The following is an 18,632-nucleotide window of genomic DNA, read 5'->3' as shown; positions in this document are numbered from 1 at the left end:
ATTCTGTGATTAAATGACCCACTTTAAGACAGTTCCTTCTCCATACTCGGTGTAGCTGCTTCAAAGGAACATCTTCCTCCAGCCATCATTTGATAGATTTTTTATTCTCTTAGGTTGCTTCTTGAACCACAACATTGCTGACAACAGCCACCTTGGTTCATAAAGGGTTCAAATGAGGTACAGGGTATTGGAGTTAGTGCATTATACTGATAAGAGTGTTACCTAATCTACCTAACTTTAGTTTCTCATCTGGAACAAGGTGGTAGGGTATTAATTGCTAATACCTTATAGGATTTTGTAAGAATCGCATGAAATGATGCATACAAAGAGGTGGGAGCAGAGTCTGGGGCATAATTGGCATCAAATCAAAGTTACTTTTTACTCTTGGTTCTACAAAGCCTCATAGCTGGGATGTAGTGGTAAGGTGAGAAATTGCGTGTAAATCGAGAATAATGATACTGTAGTAATTATCAAATTGTATCAAACAATTTGATATAGTTGGTATCTCCCAACTGTCAGGGCACATTTTTGTTTGTTTTCTTAGAGATTCCTTTATTAAGGAAAGTGAGACTCCCCAAATTCAGTAATAAGCAAATACACTAGATTTTATGTGGCAAAGACAAGACTCAAACCAGATCTCCTGACCTTGAGTGTGATGTTCTTTCTACTACCTCTGTTGGAAAAGGGCTTTAACAGATTCTGAATGATTCATTGCTTACTGGTCAAAAAGGTAGGCTTGAGATCATTCAATCACTGAGCTGAGAAAAACATCATAAGAATTACATCTATCCAGCAAGATCTGTTCCCAAACCAGCTGGGGGTGAAGATCTTATATTTGTCATGACAGAATATCCACAACCAGCCTATGCCACTATGTGTTTATCTCTAAAATGAAGGTTACCTTTTTTTTTTTTTTTAATAGTCATCCAGTAGGTGAATTGTAATACCTCCAAATATTTGCCTAATTGGCCATGGCATCTGGAATTTCACCATTAGAATAAAGTGTCATCATTAAGATTTAGGTTTAAGAAAGCCCTTGTTATAATGCCCTTGGAAGGGACTAGAAATATTAACATATTCATACCCGTAGTTAACTGCTACTGATTCTTAGATTGAGTAGTTGTCTGCTCTAATGGCCCCCTTGGAGAGTAACAAGCAGATCCCGGAGGAGAGCTGTATTTGAATGCAAAGAGTAAAATAATTCCAAAGCTGGGGAAGTGGAGAGGGCGGAAGAGGGTGTTACCTCCAGGAAGTGTAGGCAGGAAGGGAGTGCAGGCGGAGGAGAAAGCCGTGAGAAGGATCACAGAGGGTGGGATACCAGAGGCCAGACTACTTAGAATTATTTAATCTTAGGACAAGGCCTAAACATGTCTTAGAATTCTTTTCTGCTTTAAATGTAGTGATTTCCCCTGGGGTTTAGTATTCAGCAATGAAAGAAAACAATTAAAAGCCTATGTTAGGCCATGTTAATATTTCTTAATCACCAAACAGATAAAACTCCTTAAAATTCGAGTCCTTTATAATGTCACATAGCATATCGTTGGTACTTGATAAATATTTGTGGGATGAGTGAATCTGCTGTGATTCTGGTTGTGTTTTTGTTTTACTTTGCAAGTGACTCAATACTGGGTGCATGAAACACTATAATACCTGGTGTAGCTCTCCAAAAACAATAGCAAAGTCCATAACAATGCTGTCCAGTAGAATTCTCCGTCATGATGAAAATATTCTTTAATTGACCCCGAACAACAGGTAGCCACTAGTCACAAGCTGATATTGTGTACTTGAATCGTAGCCAGTGAGACCAAAATAACTGAATTGTACATAAATTTAAACAGCCACTTGTGGCTAGTGTCTACTTATGGTATTGGACCATGCAGGTCTGGAGGCTGTTAAAAGTTTTCTCTCCTCTTACTTTGTTAATTTTTTTTTCAGTTTTTCTTTCTTTCTTTCTTTTTCTTTTTCTTTTCTTTCTCTCTCTCTCTCTCTTTTTTTTTTTTTTTTTTTTTTTTTTTTTTTTTTTTAGTAATCTCTATACCCAACATAGGGCTCAAACTCACAACCCTGAGATCAAGAGTCACCACGTGCTCTATGGACTGAGCCAGCCAGGTGCCCCGGTCTCGCACTGTGTTTTTAAAAACAGCTATTTTGATTAATACCATCGATTATAGATAAGTTTCTTTTGTTTATGATTTTTTTTTTTTTACATGGGGAAACTTTGATTTACAGGATAACTCTAAAGACTTGTAGAGCACACCGAATTGACTTGCACAGCAGCATCTGGGAAAAATTGATGTGCCTCATTTATGAGAACTTGTAATATGTGGTCAATTTCTAATTTCAGCTATTGACATAAAAGGAGTGGGCCTGTGTACTTGAAATAGTGAAGCATGAGAAGTCTGTCCTCTGCAGGGACAGGCTGGCCTCCCAAGCCAGTCTTTCTTTTGATTGTCTCCTCCCTCCTCAGGAATCTGGCACCTTCCACTGCCCTCTGGTCTGCTCAGGCCTCTAAGGTCCTTTCCCAAAATTCTCTGTCTCCTAGCTTCTCCCTGCCCTCTCCTCCCTTCTAAATCACAATGTATCTCGAATCATTTGTGATAACCTCCCTTTATCTCTTGCTAATTTTAGGGATGTGAAAGCTGACACGCTGCGAAAATAGAGAGGGTAAGAAAACTGCTATTGATTTACTACTGTGTGCTTGCTCGACACTTTATATGATGCTCAGTGGAAGTGTGGCCCACGTGAATGAATGTTATCTCTCTGGCAAAGAAATGGCATTCAATAAATATTTTTTGAATGAATAAATACACGAATACATTTTTCAGAGTGAAACAGATATTATCCCCTTACCACAGATGAGAAAACTGAAATTTAGAGAAGTTACAGGATTTCCTCAAGGCTAAGCATATACAATGCTCCAACATTTAATCTTCCTTCTGTTCAACTCCTTGCCTTGTTTCCAGGGTCCTCAGGGTTTTTGCTCTTTACCTTTCAAAGAGAAAGACCAGCTAAACAGACAGGCAGATTTACATCAATGGCTGCAAATGTACTGATAGATCATGCTCCCAGCGTCCTCGCCCTTTTCAGGGTCCTCTTTATTTTAATGACAACCTTCTGTGGACAGTGTCAACTCCCAGAAATGGCACCCTGGGAATTTCACGCTGTTCAGGATAGATTTTATTTTGGTACATCAGCGGCATTAGGGAAAAAAAAAAAAAAAAAAAAAAAAAACACCCAACCACAACCAACACACGTTCCACAGTAGATATTTTCCAGGAGTCTGGACGCTTACATAAAAACGACACATTCATTTATAAATTAAATTTCAATAGTGTTTGCGTTTATCTTGCTCTACATTACGAGTAGACGACTGATTTGTGTATTGGCCCCTATCCCTAAGGACGGTTTGTAAGAAACGTTAAAAATTGGCTCCTCCTCCATCACTTCCCCCACACCCCTCGGAACCTTATACGCTTCGGAGTACCGTGTCAAAACGTAGGCGATGTTGCAAAGGATTTGAAAATTAAAATATGGCTCTGTGATGTTCAATACAAAGACCACAAACAGCGCTAGAGGACAAGAGCTATTTAAAATACATCACATCCAGAAGTTGGAGGGCTACAAAGTACAAGTCGTCCAGGCCAGTCTGCAGAGACTGTCCTCGCTTCCGCCCTGCAAAAACCCGGCAAGCGACACGTCGCGACGAATTTCAGCTGCAGAAGAGGGAGAGCATCACCTGCAGTTCGACGCGTGGGAAACGCTGCCGGAGGGGGCTTGCCCAAAAGGAAAAGCAGAGGGGTGCGCGCCGCGGGGCTCCGGGGCCGTTCCGGTGCTGAGTGCGAGGAACGCCGGCGCTCGGTAGAGCCGGGGAGACGTCGCACGGTGGAGAGGGACACAAGCCTCCGGGAAAAGAGCGCTGCGGCAGCGGAGACCGCTCCGGCCCCTGGCTCGCTCGGTGCTACTGTCGGGGAGGCGGACCCCGCAGGAGAATCCCATCCTCGCGGCGGGGCGGGGGGCGAGGCGGGGCGCTGACGTCACCTCCCCTCCCCCACCTCCTCCAAGAGGGAGGGAGTGGGGAAAGAGGCAGCGATCCGCCGCAGTTCCCGGCCGCAACTCCCAAACTCAGCGGCTTGCTGCCTGGACATGTCCTGACAAACTTGGCTTCTCCTCGGCCCTCTCCGTAGCCCTCGCGCACTCTCATTTCGCCTCCTTTTGGTGTGCAACTTTCCACCCAGGACGGGAGCCTCCGGAGATGTGGCCACCTGGGTCCGGGCAGCGCCGGCGGATCGCGCTCTCGTTGGGGACATGCTGAAGATCCGAGGGAGTCAAAGTTGGTACTTCAGATACGGCTTTTTAACAAATATCCAAATTGCGTGGGGATTACGGAGCTACCGAGGACTTTAAAGCCTGCATCCAAGGACTCGGCTGAACTGGTAAGTTCTTTGTTTAGTGCAAGCCTTTTGTATTTAAGTTTAAACGTAAATGAAATTACGTGGGGCTGTTTGGCTCTGAGCTAGTGCAGGGAAGCGTGTGCATCCTACAGGCTCTCTTCTTGGCGAGCTGCACACCCCTCTGGTTGTACATGCCTCGGGAATGAAAGATCAGTCTGCACAGGTTTTGGAATTCATAAAATACGTACATAGCAGTGTTCAAAAGAACTTGAAAAGCTATGCTGTTTGTGCATTATTTTGAATGTAACTTATTATAGAAATGGTGCCCAGGGAGGGCGCAACGGGGGCCGCGTGATCTGCAGTGGCGCAGCGCCCTCTAGTCCGGACACCCGGCAAGGCGCGCGGTCCCTGCTGGGTTCCGCGCGGACCGAGAACTTGGACCTGCTGGGCGCTCCTGGGACGTGGGCGTGAGCTCCCAGCCTTCACTTACCACCCATTACGGCCCATTCTCTAATTTCCAAATACTGGCTTGGGTGGACTGGATAGAAAGGCAGGGCTGGAGGAAAGCGTTTTTGTTTTCAGGAACCGTCCCCTATTCCCCTTATTTCCAAAAGCCTTTGGGGACAAGGTTAGGGAGGGCCGACTATTGAAAGGACGAACGTAGAGCTTCAACTACATTACTCTTTCTTGTGAGGGTAATTCGATGGTAGCAAAGAGCCATCTCTATTTCGTTTCGTTTAGGCTAAAGGATCAGGAAAACGTGTCGTCGCGAGTCTGGAATCTCCATCTCTGGCTCTCGGCTGTTCCTGTGGCGAAAAAGTGCAACTTCTTCAGGCAATTAGGTTTCGCAGTGAGCCTGGAAAATCGGGATTGCCAAACAGATGTTTTAGCTCTAATAGGCGTTTTTATTTATTAATGAATGGTAATTTTGTTCAGGAATTCTTTCGTGGCGTTTATAGCATCTTGTGATTTCATGTTACGGGATGGTGTCTTTTTACTTTTCAGTGTTCTTCCTTGTCCTCCAACTCTACCTCACTCCCCCAGCACACTGTTGGCGTTCTTGCGTGACTGTGATTTCTTGAGAGTTAGAATTCGGCAAGGGGCGCATACCGGTAGAGCTTGGAGATCAGGTCGTCTATTTTCGAGGTGTTCCAAGTATAAAATTGACCTGTAACTCCAGGAGCACTTTGCGCATTTATGACGATGGCCAAGCGTTTGGATGATGGTGTTTGCTGGGTGTGTGAATGAATATGTGTGTATTCTAAATACTGCGCAGGGAGTACACCAGATACTCTTAGTGCTGCGAATCAGTACATTCATTCTGCAGGCGTTATTTTTCCTTCCCAGCCATAACCTGCTAGACACCTTCATTTTTTCAAACGCCTTCTTTAATATGGTTTAGGAAGAGACTCCATTAACTTTGAACCAAGGAATGTCTCTCTTTAAGCCTAGACACCCTCGCTCGCATGTGCTTCGCAGCTCTCCCTGAAGTCCCCTCCACCGGTTCCGGGGAAATCGGATCTCTTTGTCCTCACAGTGTTAAACGTTCGAGTCCCACAAACTTTCCGAGATCATGTCCGCCCTCTTTTGTGGGCTGTTTTCCAATGCCCGGGACCACTCCGGGCTTCGGCTGAGTCTCAGCCGTGCGGAGCCCGCGTCTGGAGATTGCCCGGGCCGAGGATGGTCTCACAGCCCCAGGACCGGGACTGCGCGCTCGGGCGTGGGGCGGGGAGCGGGCTTCCCCGAGTGGGGCAGCTAGACGCTCGGGGGCTTCCCCTTGTCCCTAGGGAACTTGTAGTTTAACATTAGACTGGGTTCACACTTTGTGCCGCTGACTTGCCGGCTGGGAAAGCGCACGAGGCGGCAGAGCAGCCTTTTGTCCCGCAGACGTGGGAGTCGGGGGTGTCCGCCGGAAGAGGCCGGCGTTGGGGTTCGTAACCAGGGTCGGGGAGGTTATGGGATTTAACCAGCTCTGCATAAAGAGGTGGCAAAGGAAGCGCTTTCATTTTCCCTGGATCTTCGTGCACACTGAAGAAGGAAGTAGATCCGATCTAACTGCATTCCTTTTGAGACCTTTTGGAAGATTTTATTCCACCGAGCAATTGCAGACCCAGAACCGAGGCTTTCAAATGCAGATTTAAGAATTCCCTGAAGGTGCTAGGCAATCTAAAGGGAGACGGAGGAAGCTCACTTTTTTTTTTTTTTTTAAGCTAAGCTAAACTGTTTCCCCTTTCCTAGCAGGAAACATTCCGTATTAATTCCCTGCACAGATCTGTGTGCTAGCCGTAACCAACATCCGCACTAGAGCAAGCCGCACACTGTTCCTCGGAGTGTCGCAAGATCACCCTGGGCACTCGCTCGTCTCCTCGGAAGGAGCTGGCGGCTCTGGCGGCAAGGGATCACTGACCCGTGGCGGGGCGTTGTTGCCCGGGACCCGCAGGCTCAGAGTCTGGCCGCCAGGGAAAGTCAGATCGAGTTTCCGCGCGGGAGAAACGAGCGCCGGCGCTCGCAGGCGTGGCTGCGGGCGGAGGGATATATTCCGCGCCCAGCGCGTGAAGCGCCGGTGCTTAGCCCGGCGGCCGCGGAGTGGGGCGCGCGGGCGGCGAGCAGTGGCCTCCGAGCGGGGCGCACGGAGAGGGAGGCAGGGCCGCCGACATCATGCGGACCCGTGGGCCCAGTGAGGCCCCCGGAGGACCTGGCCCCCGCTCGGGCGCGCGCTGAGGCGGCGAGGCGCGCGTCCCCGAGAGCGTCGCTGCCACTTGGGGCCAACTTTGCTGTAAGTTTGCTAGAAACGAAGCTGGGGCTGCGGGGCGGGTGGGCAAGGGGCGCAGCGCCGCGCCGCGTTTGCCCGTGCGCGGCCGGGCCGGAGCCGTCTGCGCTCGGTAGGCATGCAACTTGCTGCTTCTGGGTGGCGGACTTTTCGGCTCTTTGGGTGCTTTCCCCGCACCGTCCGGCCCAGGAGCGCGCTCCTGCCGGTGCTCTGGGACAAGGGATGAAAGCAAGCCCGGCTGGAAGGTTGGTAGTGCCGTGGCGCCTGCCCACTTGGAAAGTTCAGGACCCGCTCAGGATTAGGCGGCCGGCGGAGGATGCGGGGGCGGAGAGGTGGGAGGGGGACAGTTTGCAACGTGAACCGAATGGTAATTGCCGAGCCGAGTGCCGCCGCGCGCGGGCTGCAGGCTGCGGCGGCGGCCGGGGCTGCACGGGTCTGGTCCTGGAGCCATTGCTGGAAATCAGAGCGGCGGCCGCGGCGCGGGGCTACCGGGCGGCCGGAGGGCGAGGCGAGGACTTCCGCTGCGCCCTGGAGCTCGGAAACTTCGCCGCCGCGCTCCGCTCCCCTTCCCCGGTAATTCTCGAACCCGCTAATGACTTAACCGATCTCGCCCTAGGTTAATTCTTCCAATTTATGAGAGTCCCAGCGTTGGGGAGATGAAAGGCGAGGCCAGTAGCCAAGGAGATGGGATCTTTGAAATGGAGTCGCAGTTTCTCTTAGATGTTTTGTGCCCCGAGGGAGCGCTGCTCTGAGGGTTAAGTACTAACTGGTTGAATGTAGGTAGACGAGGTGCGATTGATAAATTGCGGGGCTAAACATTTGCAAAATGTGCTGTTTATTAGGTTTTTTTTTTTTTTCCCCTGGAGGAGAAACTTGTAAGGTCTTTTTTTTTTTTTTTTTTTTAAAGAGGGATCCTCATTCTTCAGTGCTTTTTCTTAGAGTGCTTTCTTCCAGGAAGCTAACTTTGTGTTGTCTCTTTGAGATTTTTTTGTTCCCATTGATGTGAATTGCAGAGCTTTGAAAACAAGGACACAATTGTATGCTTTAGAAGGGTAAACTCAAATATTTTTTATGCATTTAAGTTTTTTGTGGGGGGGGGCCTGTGTTTGAACTACAGTTTCATTAAGTGGCTTTTGTTAACTCTGTGCTTGGTAGAGTAAATTTCTTTTCTTTTCTTTTCTTTTCTTTTCTTTTCTTTTCTTTCCTGGATATTTACACTGACTCTTAAAATTGGGAAACATTTAAAAGGCAGATGATCTTCATTTATTTGTCTTTTAGAAAGGCAGCCTCTTGAGGCTTTGTGGGTTGCGACATATCGGGTTCAGTAGTTGATCTCTGCACGTGTTAAAACTAGGTTTTAGTGATGTTTTCCCGTGCCATTCTTGGAGATGTAGTGGTTAACCCAACATATCCAGTTGATAGTTATTCATGAAAATGTGTTTTTTCTGCAGTTATATAGGTCAGTTTTGCCTTTATCTTTTGAGTTTTAAAAGGACAGCTTTGGTTCCACAGTTGGAATTGTCTCACTGTCATCATTAAACTTCAAGATGGATTTAAAAATACTTAAAACACTACATAATTTTTAAAAAACAATTGATCTAACTCTAAGTTAAGCCAAACATGGCATTTAACAGGTTCAGTGTAAGGTTTGATTTGAATAAAGTGTGCATTTGTGTACCCATTTCTTGAAAAAGAATGTCTTAAATGAGCCAAATTCTTTGTCACTCTGAAAGGAAGGTAGATTGTTAGAGGACTTAATAAAAGCATTTAGGCCACCTGTATTTTACTTGTATCTTTTAATTAGTCACTAGAAGTTACCCCAGTGAGTTCTCATCATGTTAATAGATCATTTAATCCACGTTGTGGACAAGTGCCAAGATGGGAATCTGAAAATTACGTGCAGACTAACAACTGTTTTGGTTTACCAGCAACCCTGCCCCTCTCGTGTGTATCTTTAGACTTAGTTCATGAGCCACCTTGGAAGCAGTTATTTCTTTGAATGTTAGAGGTGAAAGGGATCTTACAGATTATTTAACCTCCCTTATCAAGTCTACCACCACCTGCTTTCCACCCAAGTTTGGCTGATTTTACATAGACTGAGTAAACTGAATCAAATTAGTGCATTATTGTTGCATTAAATGTTGTCTCAGTGGCCTAATTTGTGGCCTAAAGGACCTGATTTAATAGCAGGAAGCCATAAGGCTAGGTGTCTGTTTAATCTTTTATGAGTGGGAAATTGCAGTAGGTAAGCTTTCTTTTGACCAAATTATATAGACAATCACGCCAAACTATTTTTTTTGTCTCACTTAATTGGTCAATTTGCAAGTGTTAGTTTATCCTTAGGCACTGGAAAGAATTTTTGAAATCAGTGATTCAGGTAATTCATTTAAGATCAGAGAGTTGTCATTTTCTTTGCTGACTTTAAAACGTATTCAGTCAGATGACGAATCTGAATATTTCATGTTTTAAAGTTTTTAGAAACTTAAACTTAACCTTTAGGTCCCAGATTTAAATATATTGCCAAAATTCTTAATTCCAAAGGTTTATTATATGTGTGGAGATGAACCTGTAGTCTTTTTACAAACTATTTAGGAAAACCAAGTGGTATTTAATCCTTCGTAGAATATCCAAGCATAGAGCTTCAAAATAAGCTCTGCATCACAGAAACTGATCTGGCCTCTCTTCCAGCCAATTTGGAAGCATTTTGAGGTGGGTGGTGACCCTGTTGCTCAGCTGCTAGAAATCAGAGCCATCTGCACTGTTGTTACTGGCCTGGTGGTTGCACCTGGATTTTCTGTTAATTTCAGAAGAATGGATGTGTATTTTCCCGTGTTACCCCTCCTCTCCTAGAGTCCTGCCTTCCATTCTCCACCCTCAGCCATCTGTCCATTCATGAACTCAGCGCCTATGGATCTCCTCTTTGCCAGACATTGGGCTGGACACAGGATACAGGGTGAGCAAATCGCATTTCCTTCCCTCAGGGAGCTTACAGCGCAGAGTGGCAGGAGGACAGAAAATAGTTAAACCCAGTGTGTTAAGAGCAGGGGAGTTCATCCTAGCACTTCATTGAGCTGGGCATGGCAGGTAGGTGGATATTAGGTAGGATAGGGTGAGTTCTGAGGGAACAGTGAATCAGGAGGGAATAATTTAAGGAGAGGAAATGACACATATAAAGCAAATTGTAGAAACCTTAGTTATGACATGATTTGCGGTATGCTGAGAGCATACCATGTTATCTTTAGGAAAAGGGTTGGTTGATTTATCATCAATGCCTGTTTAATCCTGTTTTCCCATGACTTGCGGCTTGTTTTTTTCCTTTGTGCAAGTAGAACATAGAATGTCTATGATCTGGACGTACGTTGGGTTATAGACAGGGAGGACAGGTTTTTATGGGGCAGGTGTTCAGAAGTGGTGGAAAGAAAGAAATGTAGAAAAGTGAGAAAATAACTAGTATGTGAGGAATGAAGGGCAGGAAGACCAATGTTGAGGTTACCTTTTAGGAAGGCAAGGGATAGAGATCTTACAGGGTTAGAGGCCTCACCACTAGGTGGTGTCACCTGCTCTGGACAGCTTGGTGGTTTCCAGCCTGTGGAAAGTCCACCTTTTTGGCTTGAAATAGTACTATTGGGAGATCCAATTAGGAAGCAGGTGGAGGTCTTTAGTCTTTAGTACAAGGCTAAGAAGAATATACTTAATCAGCAGGCTAAGGGGAAACCCGGAATATTTTCAAACTAGGGACTAATATTGCAAAGAAGTTTTAATGAGATTAATTTGACTGTGGTAGATGGGCTAAGTTGGGGGGGGATGGTAAGAACACAGGAATACTGCTTTGAAAGCTATGAGATCTTGTGCCTGAGTAAATACAGATAGGAACTAGGTGACAAATGGAAAGGGAACAGTTTTCAGAAATTGAGAGTAAAAAATTGTCCACAGTCTCAATAACTTTAGATATGGAGGTTTGGTAGTTAGAAATAAAAGATCGGTGTCTGTACAAGTGTGAGAGAGAGGAAAGTGGTGGAGGAAGGGTGGGGAGGAGAGAAGTGTCTCTCTGGAGGGCAGGAGGCTATGAAGATTTTAGTACAGTTTTTCAAATAAAGAGATGGAATCCAAGCATTAGGTAACTTCCATGAAATCACACAATTGATTTAGGGACAAAGCCAAGGCTAGATCACAGGTTTTATGCCTGCCAGCCCCTTCTTTCTTAATCGATTTCTTAGGTTGCAAGCCTGAGTGATTTGGAAAGTGGAGAAACTGTTCCGTTGCTGGAGAGGTGCAGTAGGATAGTAGAGTGGAATGGCTGGCATGTTGTGGCTGGGAGCTGGTGAAAGGCTGTGTGGCAGGTGTGATGGCATCTCAGGAGGCGTGTTCCCACACTTGGGGGAAGTTAAGGCTGGAATGTGGGATTCCAAAGTGCTCCTGGCCGATTGAGTACGACTGAGTGGATGAGACCTCGAAGCACGATACTACGTGCATATGTAAGAAGAGTCAGAAGACAGAAGTTTGTGATGGCGAACTTCAAGGCGAGAGAGTGTAGAGTGTAAAAGAGTGTTGAGGAACATCAGGAAAACAGTGTCATTTATCCTTTATGTGTTGTGGATTGACCATGCTTTAGGCAGTCTGTGACCTGTAAAGGACGCAAGGGTGTAGTGGGTGGTGTCACATGTGACATTAATTCAGGGAGTACTGAGAAAAAGTCCTCTGATTTGACACTGACTTGTGATGCCAGGAGGAGCTGTGTCTGGTGCCAGGATGGATGTGAGGTCCTGTAGAGCAGTTGAGGGTAGAAGTAGCCTCTTTGGAGAGAGAAGTCAGGGTAGCCCTAAGCAAGTTCTTGTTTAGAACTCTCTGCCTGTACGGGAAGGGGAAATATAGGGTGTGAGTTGGAAGGAAGTGAAGGTTTGAATGAAGCTTATTTTTAAGTAGGGATAAACTTGTGTGTGTTTGTAGACCCTGGAAAAAGGGCCGGTCATGGCTGGGTCATTTGAGTGTGATGTTGAGAGGGAGTGATAATTTAGGGAGGAGCTGCGGAAGAGGCAGAATTTTATGTACGGCACCCTGGGTGGCTTTATTTGTAGCTAGGCAGGGTCCGTGTCTTCTGAAAGGTGGGAAGAAGAACAGATAGGGGGAAAGAACATTTTAAGGAAAGGAAGAGGAGGGACTTTGTATATGATGACTTTCCTTTTTTTTTTTTTTTTTCTTTTACACGGAACCTTCACCTTCCCGATCCATTATTTACTGAAATATCTGTATGTGTACCTAAATAATTATCATCATAATTTGGCCAGTAGTAAAAGCTTTACTAATTTGGGAGTGGAGGAAGTGGCTGGTGTTCATTAATGGCCACCCTGCCAAAATGACATTTAAATGCTATTTGTTTGCAGAGAAAAAGTACGTTAGGTGAGATGCTGTAAAATCACGAGCGGTAAGCTGTGTTTCTGGAACTTCTCCGTGAGCAATGTTGGCCCTGGAGCGTGGGTGAGGAGAAAGTGGTTGCAGGGTGAGTAACAAGTAGTGGTCATGTCTGGTCTGTAAAAAGAGGAGAGGAAAGTGAATAGCCCATGGATGCCTAGCCCAGCCAGAAATGTCTGCGCAGCCCGTGTTCCTCCTGTCTTGTCTTGTATGTCACAACGGCACGGAACAGCCAGTGATCTTCAGATGCCCGCAGATGTGTTTTATAGGTTCATAGAGCAGGTAAATTACATAGCAGATTTTATATGGAGGCTGCTTACAAACTAGGAGCTCTCTAATTTTCTTCAGGTTTTTAAGTGCCGGAAAAGAGTTACGTTGTGCTGAGGGGAGAGATTTGGGGTTGTCACCGTCAGGTATTAGTGGTTTGAAGACTGCGTTAAATGGAATGAGTTGTTGATCATTTGAAGGCAGTATTTAAATCCAGTCATCGCCGGAGCAACCAGACTTAGCGCGGCCCCTCTCAGAATTAACACCAGGAGCAGTTACAGGAGACACATCCAGCCTAAGGCTGTTCAGTCCGGGTTCGTAGTGGGCCCCCACCCCTGTTGCTACGGACAAATGTCCGAACGTGGCTTAGAAAGATTTGATACGCACTCGGAAAATAAACAGGAGCCACCCATTACATTTTCAGTGTAACAGTAAAAACTTTTAAAAGTACTGTTGTTGGCTATTATAATTTATTAGGAAAGTGACTTTTTCCCGTCTTGTAAATGGTATCTGGAAGCTGTGAATTAGTAATACCTGAATAACAGGCTTTCTTAGTAAGATCTAATTCTCCCTCCCTCCCTCCCTCCCTCTCTCTCCCTCCCTCCCTCCCTCCCTCTCTCTCTCTCTCTCCCTCCCTCCCTCCCTCTCTCTCTCTCCCTCCCTCCCCCTCTCTCCCCCTTCCCCCCTCTTCTCTCCCCCTCCCTCTCTCCCCCTTCCCCCCTCCTCTCTCCCCCTCCCTCTCTCCCCCTTCCCCCCTCCTCTCTCCCCCTCCCTCTCTCCCCCTCCCTCTCTCCCCCTCCCTCTCTCCCCCTCCCTCTCTCCCCCTCCCTCTCTCCCCCTCCCTCTCTCCCCCTCCCTCTCTCCCCCTCCCTCTCTCCCCCTCCCTCTCTCCCCCTCCCTCTCTCCCCCTCCCTCTCTCCCCCTCCCTCTCTCCCCCTCCCTCTCTCCCCCTCCCTCTCTCCCCCTCCCCCCTTCCCCTCTCCCCCCTCCCTCTCTCCTCCCTCCCTCTCTCCCCCTCCATCCCCCTCCCTCCCTATTGATTTTAGAGACCATTGAACATTTAATATACACTATTTTTAAAAAACAGGAGTCATTTACATTTCATACTGGCTTTTTGGTGACATTTTTCTTTGAAAATGTGGTTATCTTCCCTGCAGTTGAAACGTCTTCAAAAATACTTTAAAAATGTGACACTATTCAAACTGAACATTAAGCTCTGGATTTCAGTAATAAGTTCAACTCTAGTGAGTGCTCTCACTGCTGCTGATATAAAATGGGAGAATGTGGGAGGGCACGCCGAGGGAGAACACAGAGTTTTTCAGGTGAATATTTTTGTGTGTTTTTATCATCACAGGTGGCATTGATGCTGTTTACTTTTTGCCTGTTGCATGGCGGGCTGAAGGCATGTTAAGATTTGGGACCTCTAAGTAATAGATGTACAACATTTAGGGGATTTTATGCATGTGTAATGCTGTGTCCCACCTAGTCCTATCATGGAAGCATATGCAACATTTCTGAATCTTCAGCTTTAGATCTAAATATTTGAATTTATGCAGTTTTGTTCTTAGCACTGGGGCTGTGTTCTGTTTTGTGACGAAGGGGCAGTCACGGTAATTGACTTAGAACACTCTATGTGAAGGTCTCCCTAATGAAGAAATATGAGCACGTTAATATCTGATTTCTACTAGAAAAATTATTTTTTCTCTCTTATTTATGGATTTCCAGAAATCTATACTAAAGATATTTTAGCTTCGGACCTGAGGCCCTTTCCTCTACAGGCTGCACTAAGTAAACATTCTTGGTTTTCACTTTGCAAAATGCATAGAAGAAAACCTAAACTACAATGAGTTGAAGTAGTATGATCACCTTCTAAGTATCAAAGTGTAGCCTTTGGCTAAAATCGTTTCTGGAGTTTAATTTTCATAAGCATGAACTCTAGGTAATGTACTTTTCAGTAGAAATGGTATTAGTATCTTTTTTTTTTTCTTCCTCAGCTTTGCTGTTTGTTTTGCACAGGGGAACAGCCACCACTTTTTTGATCACACATTTTATACCAGAACCTGAATCCACGGTTCTAGGTTCCTTTACTAAAGGTTAATACCTCCTAAAAAGTGAATTGTTTTCTTCCTTTTTTTTTTAAAGATTTGAGAGAGCAGGAGAGAGTGAGATCAGGAGTGAGGCGGGGAGGGGCAGAGAGAGACAGGGAGGGAGAATCTCAAGCAGGTTCCATGCCGTCAGTGCAGAGCCTGGCGTGGGACTCGATCTCACGACCTGTGAGATCATGACCAAAGCCAAAATTGAGTTGGATGCTTAACCGACTGAGCCACCCAGGTGCCCCATGGAATTTTTTTTTGTTTTCTGATGTAAAAAGTTGCCCTTACTCATTGATCCTGATGACAGTGGCATTCTGTTGGCCAGGTTTGCAGAGTAAATTCCGGGTTTTGAATGGTTTCTGTTGAGGGTGGTCCAGCAGGGGTAGTCCGGCTTTGAGCTGTCCCTGAGAAGAACCGCTGGCGGGGTGGGTTCAGGAAGGTGATCAGGCATGGGGAATGCAGCTGTGAGAGCAGGGTGGTGGCCGAGATGCGGTGGGGAGGGAACCGTTGCAGTAATGTGATGTGTTGGCCTTTTCCTTGTGCCGGGTTGGGGGGTGAGGGCGTGTCCGGGGCCGGCCAGCAGTGTGTGCAGCTGCATAGTAGCAGCCAGTGTGTATGCGTCATTGCCAAGTTCTAATGTGAGGCTTCAGATGTTCAGAAAGATTGACGGACCCATCCTGTTTTTATAACACCACTGTTTCTTGCTTCTGCGTCAGCGACTGACTGCTGTCCCGTCTCATGTGCTGGTTCTCCTCTTCTGTCCTCCACATTTTGGGGGCGTGGGTCATCAGGGCTCTGTGCTTGGTTTTCTTTTCCTCTCTACCTGTGCTCTCTCCCTGGATGATCTCAGTTTTGTGGTTGAAACAGCATGCTCTGTATATTCAGGCAACTCTCACATTTGTGTCTCCAGGCTGGACCTCTCCCACACGTCAGCCTGCCCCCTCAGAATCATTACTTGGGTAACAGTGTGCATTTTCACCTTAACTTTCCAAAACTCCTCATCTAATTCCCTAGGTCCTGTTCCTCTCTAGTTCGTTAGTTGTGACAAGTGCACCATAATAATGGGAGAGGTTACCAACAGGAGAGACCGTCTTCATAACTTTTCTGTAAATCTAAAATGATTCTAAAGGTTAAAATTTATATATAAAAAAACTCCCTTACTGCTCTCCCCTCATCTGTGCCCCAGCCACAGTGGTCTCTGTTTTTGTAACTAATACCTCTCTGCTGGACGTGATTTTGAGCCCCAGGGAACACTGGCAAAGTCTGGAAACTTTTTGTTTGTTTGTTTTGGTGGGAGAGTGTGGAGTGAGTTGGAGGAAATACAACAGGCTTTGAATGGGTGGAGACCAGGATTACACTGAACATCCTAAAATGCACTCTGGGCCTTTTGAATTTTATTTATGTATTATGTATGTACGTATTTATTTTAGAGAAAGTAGGGGGGAGAGGCAGAGAGAGAACAAGAAGGAGGATCCAAAGCAGGCTCTATGCTCACAGCAGAGACCCCAATATGGGGCTGGAACCCACGAACCTTCAGATCATGACCTGAGCGGAAATCAAGAGTCGGACGCTTAACCCACTGAGCCGCCCGGGTGCCCCTTGGGCCTTTTGAATTTAGTTCTGTCTTTCCCTTCAGGTTCCCGACCACAGTCTCCTGCCCTTCTTTATTTTTCTTTTTAGTGCCTCATCATCAGCATGGGATACACTCTTTGCTTGCTTCTCACCAGGAAATATGTCTTCCATGAGGATTTGTTGCTGCTTTGGCTCACTTTTGTATCCCCAGCATCTAGAACGATTCCTAGCACATAGCATTAAATATTCGTTGAATGAAGTCAAATAATTGATGAAGGGAGTGAGTGAGTGGAACAGATGGCCTGCACCTGTGCTAAAATATTCAGCTAGTCGTGGAAATAAAGCATGAACATTCACCTAGCTGCCTGTGCTCCACAAATTACCACTGTTGACAGTTGATTTTTTTTTTTTTGATCCAGAATGTTTGTCCATTTTTCAGCATATTCATATACTGTGCACACAATTCATCCCCCCCCCCCCGCCCCCGCCTTTTTTTACACACATACATGGGATCAGTTTAATTTTTCCATTTAACATATCTGGACGTCTGTCTCTATGTACCAACATTCAGAGTGGCGGCTTATTCTTTTTAGTGGCTGCATAATACTTTATATGTAGAATTAAGCAATAATATTTTAATTGTTTACAACAGAGTCCCGGCATAATACTTTGTTGTAAAGTGGATAGCAGTAACAAGTCTTCTGAGATGAAACACTGTGCTTGCTTCTTTCACATGAGCTTTTTATTTTTTTTTTTAAATTTATTTTTTTTTTTTCCAACGTTTATTTATTTTTGGGACAGAGAGAGACAGAGCATGAACGGGGGAGGGGCAGAGAGAGAGGGAGACACAGAATTGGAAACAGGCTCCAGGCTCTGAGCCATCAGCCCAGAGCCCGTTGCGGGGCTCGAACTCACGGACCGCGAGATCGTGACCTGGCTGAATTTGGACGCTTAACCGACTGCGCCACCCAGGCGCCCCTCACATGAGCTTTTTAAGTGTTACTGAAAGCATCTTCTCTCTCTCTCTGTTGTTCTTAGTTCGTAAATGCCTCAGGATCCGGAAATAGTCTTTGGTTCATGTACCCTCCACAGTCTGTCCTGAACTAGGCTCCCCATACCTGTAGGTTGAACTGAAGTTTTCCCTGGTTTAGGGAACGTCCCTGCATCGTTATATCTTTCAGATTTCCCTGAATATTAGGACTGTTGACCACATGAAGAGATTGTTTTGTGAGGAAACTGTTTTCTTATTTTGAAGTGATCATCGTTCTCCGGGAGGCTGGAAGTCTGGTCTCCTGACTTTATCGCTGAGGAGATGGCATGATAGCGAAGGCACATGTCAGGGGGCCCGCCTGGAATGTGATTGAGCATCCGTTAAGCCTTGTGTGAAGGAGGGCTTTTCTTTTTTCCCTGATGAAATGACTGACGGGGTGCGGTGAAGATACTGTGAATTAATGCTGCCTCGCGAATTCCCGCCGGCCCTTCAACCAGCCCTCCAGTCTGCTGCTGCTTTCACCTTTGGGTGGGGCTCCCGTTCTGGGAGCACTTGTTTGAGGGTGCAGTGCTGTCCTCTCTGGAGAGTGCTGGGGTGTTTTGTGAGGCTCCAATGATTTGCAAGGTGAATTTGTTGGCATTTAGAGGAACGGTGGGTCTGAAAATAATTGTCTTGCTCATCCGGAAGGCCCGCCCGGAGGACTGCCTACCTTCCTTCCACTTGCTAAAGGGAACCCTTTCTCAAATGCCCCCTTGCCTTCCCGTTTCCCCTCTGACCTTCTCTGCGGGGCCGACCACTTTGCTGCGTTCATGGGGCCCTCTCTGTGTGTCAGCCTGGATGCTTTAGCTGTGTGTGTGTGTGTCTTGTGTTTGGTTGTGAACACTGGTTGTTGACTGCAGTGGTGATAAAACATTGATGTGGTGGGTAAGATTCGCTTTGCTGTTTCACATCAGGCTGCTGGTTTCCCATTTGTAAATGGACTCTTTGACTCACGTTGGTTTAGAAGTGACCTCAGTATCAAAATGATATAATGATTTTATAAGTATTTTAATACCTTTAAGTAGTTACATAACGCTAAATGAGACCGTAAACCCTTACGTTTTGGAGGGAGTCAACTAAATTATTCTTAGAAAGAAATA

At 46.1% G+C, this 18,632-nt stretch overlaps 1 protein-coding gene across 11 annotated transcripts in view; it reads left to right on the top strand.

Annotated features, from left to right (window-relative positions):
• Nucleotides 1-3,367: 3,367 nt before the first annotated feature.
• The window catches only part of FAT1 (FAT atypical cadherin 1), a 135,377-nt gene continuing 120,112 nt past the window's right edge, over nt 3,368-18,632 (top strand). For 5 of the 11 annotated variants that reach the window (XM_043559410.1, XM_043559392.1, XM_043559420.1 and 2 more), the window contains exon 1: nt 3,371-4,433. The gene's annotated coding sequence lies outside the window, so the exon portion shown is untranslated. Of the gene's footprint in view, nt 4,434-5,132; nt 5,314-6,587; nt 7,168-18,632 lie in introns of those variants that run through there. The other 6 variants (XR_006294073.1, XM_043559437.1, XM_043559446.1 and 3 more) reach the window with 4 other exon arrangements.

The sequence above is a fragment of the Prionailurus bengalensis genome, chromosome B1 (genome assembly GCF_016509475.1).
Source record: "Prionailurus bengalensis isolate Pbe53 chromosome B1, Fcat_Pben_1.1_paternal_pri, whole genome shotgun sequence".
In the NCBI taxonomy this organism is placed as follows: domain Eukaryota; kingdom Metazoa; phylum Chordata; class Mammalia; order Carnivora; family Felidae; genus Prionailurus; species Prionailurus bengalensis.
The sequence above is the reverse complement of the archived record's forward strand: the minus strand, read 5'-3'. Positions and strand labels throughout refer to the sequence as shown.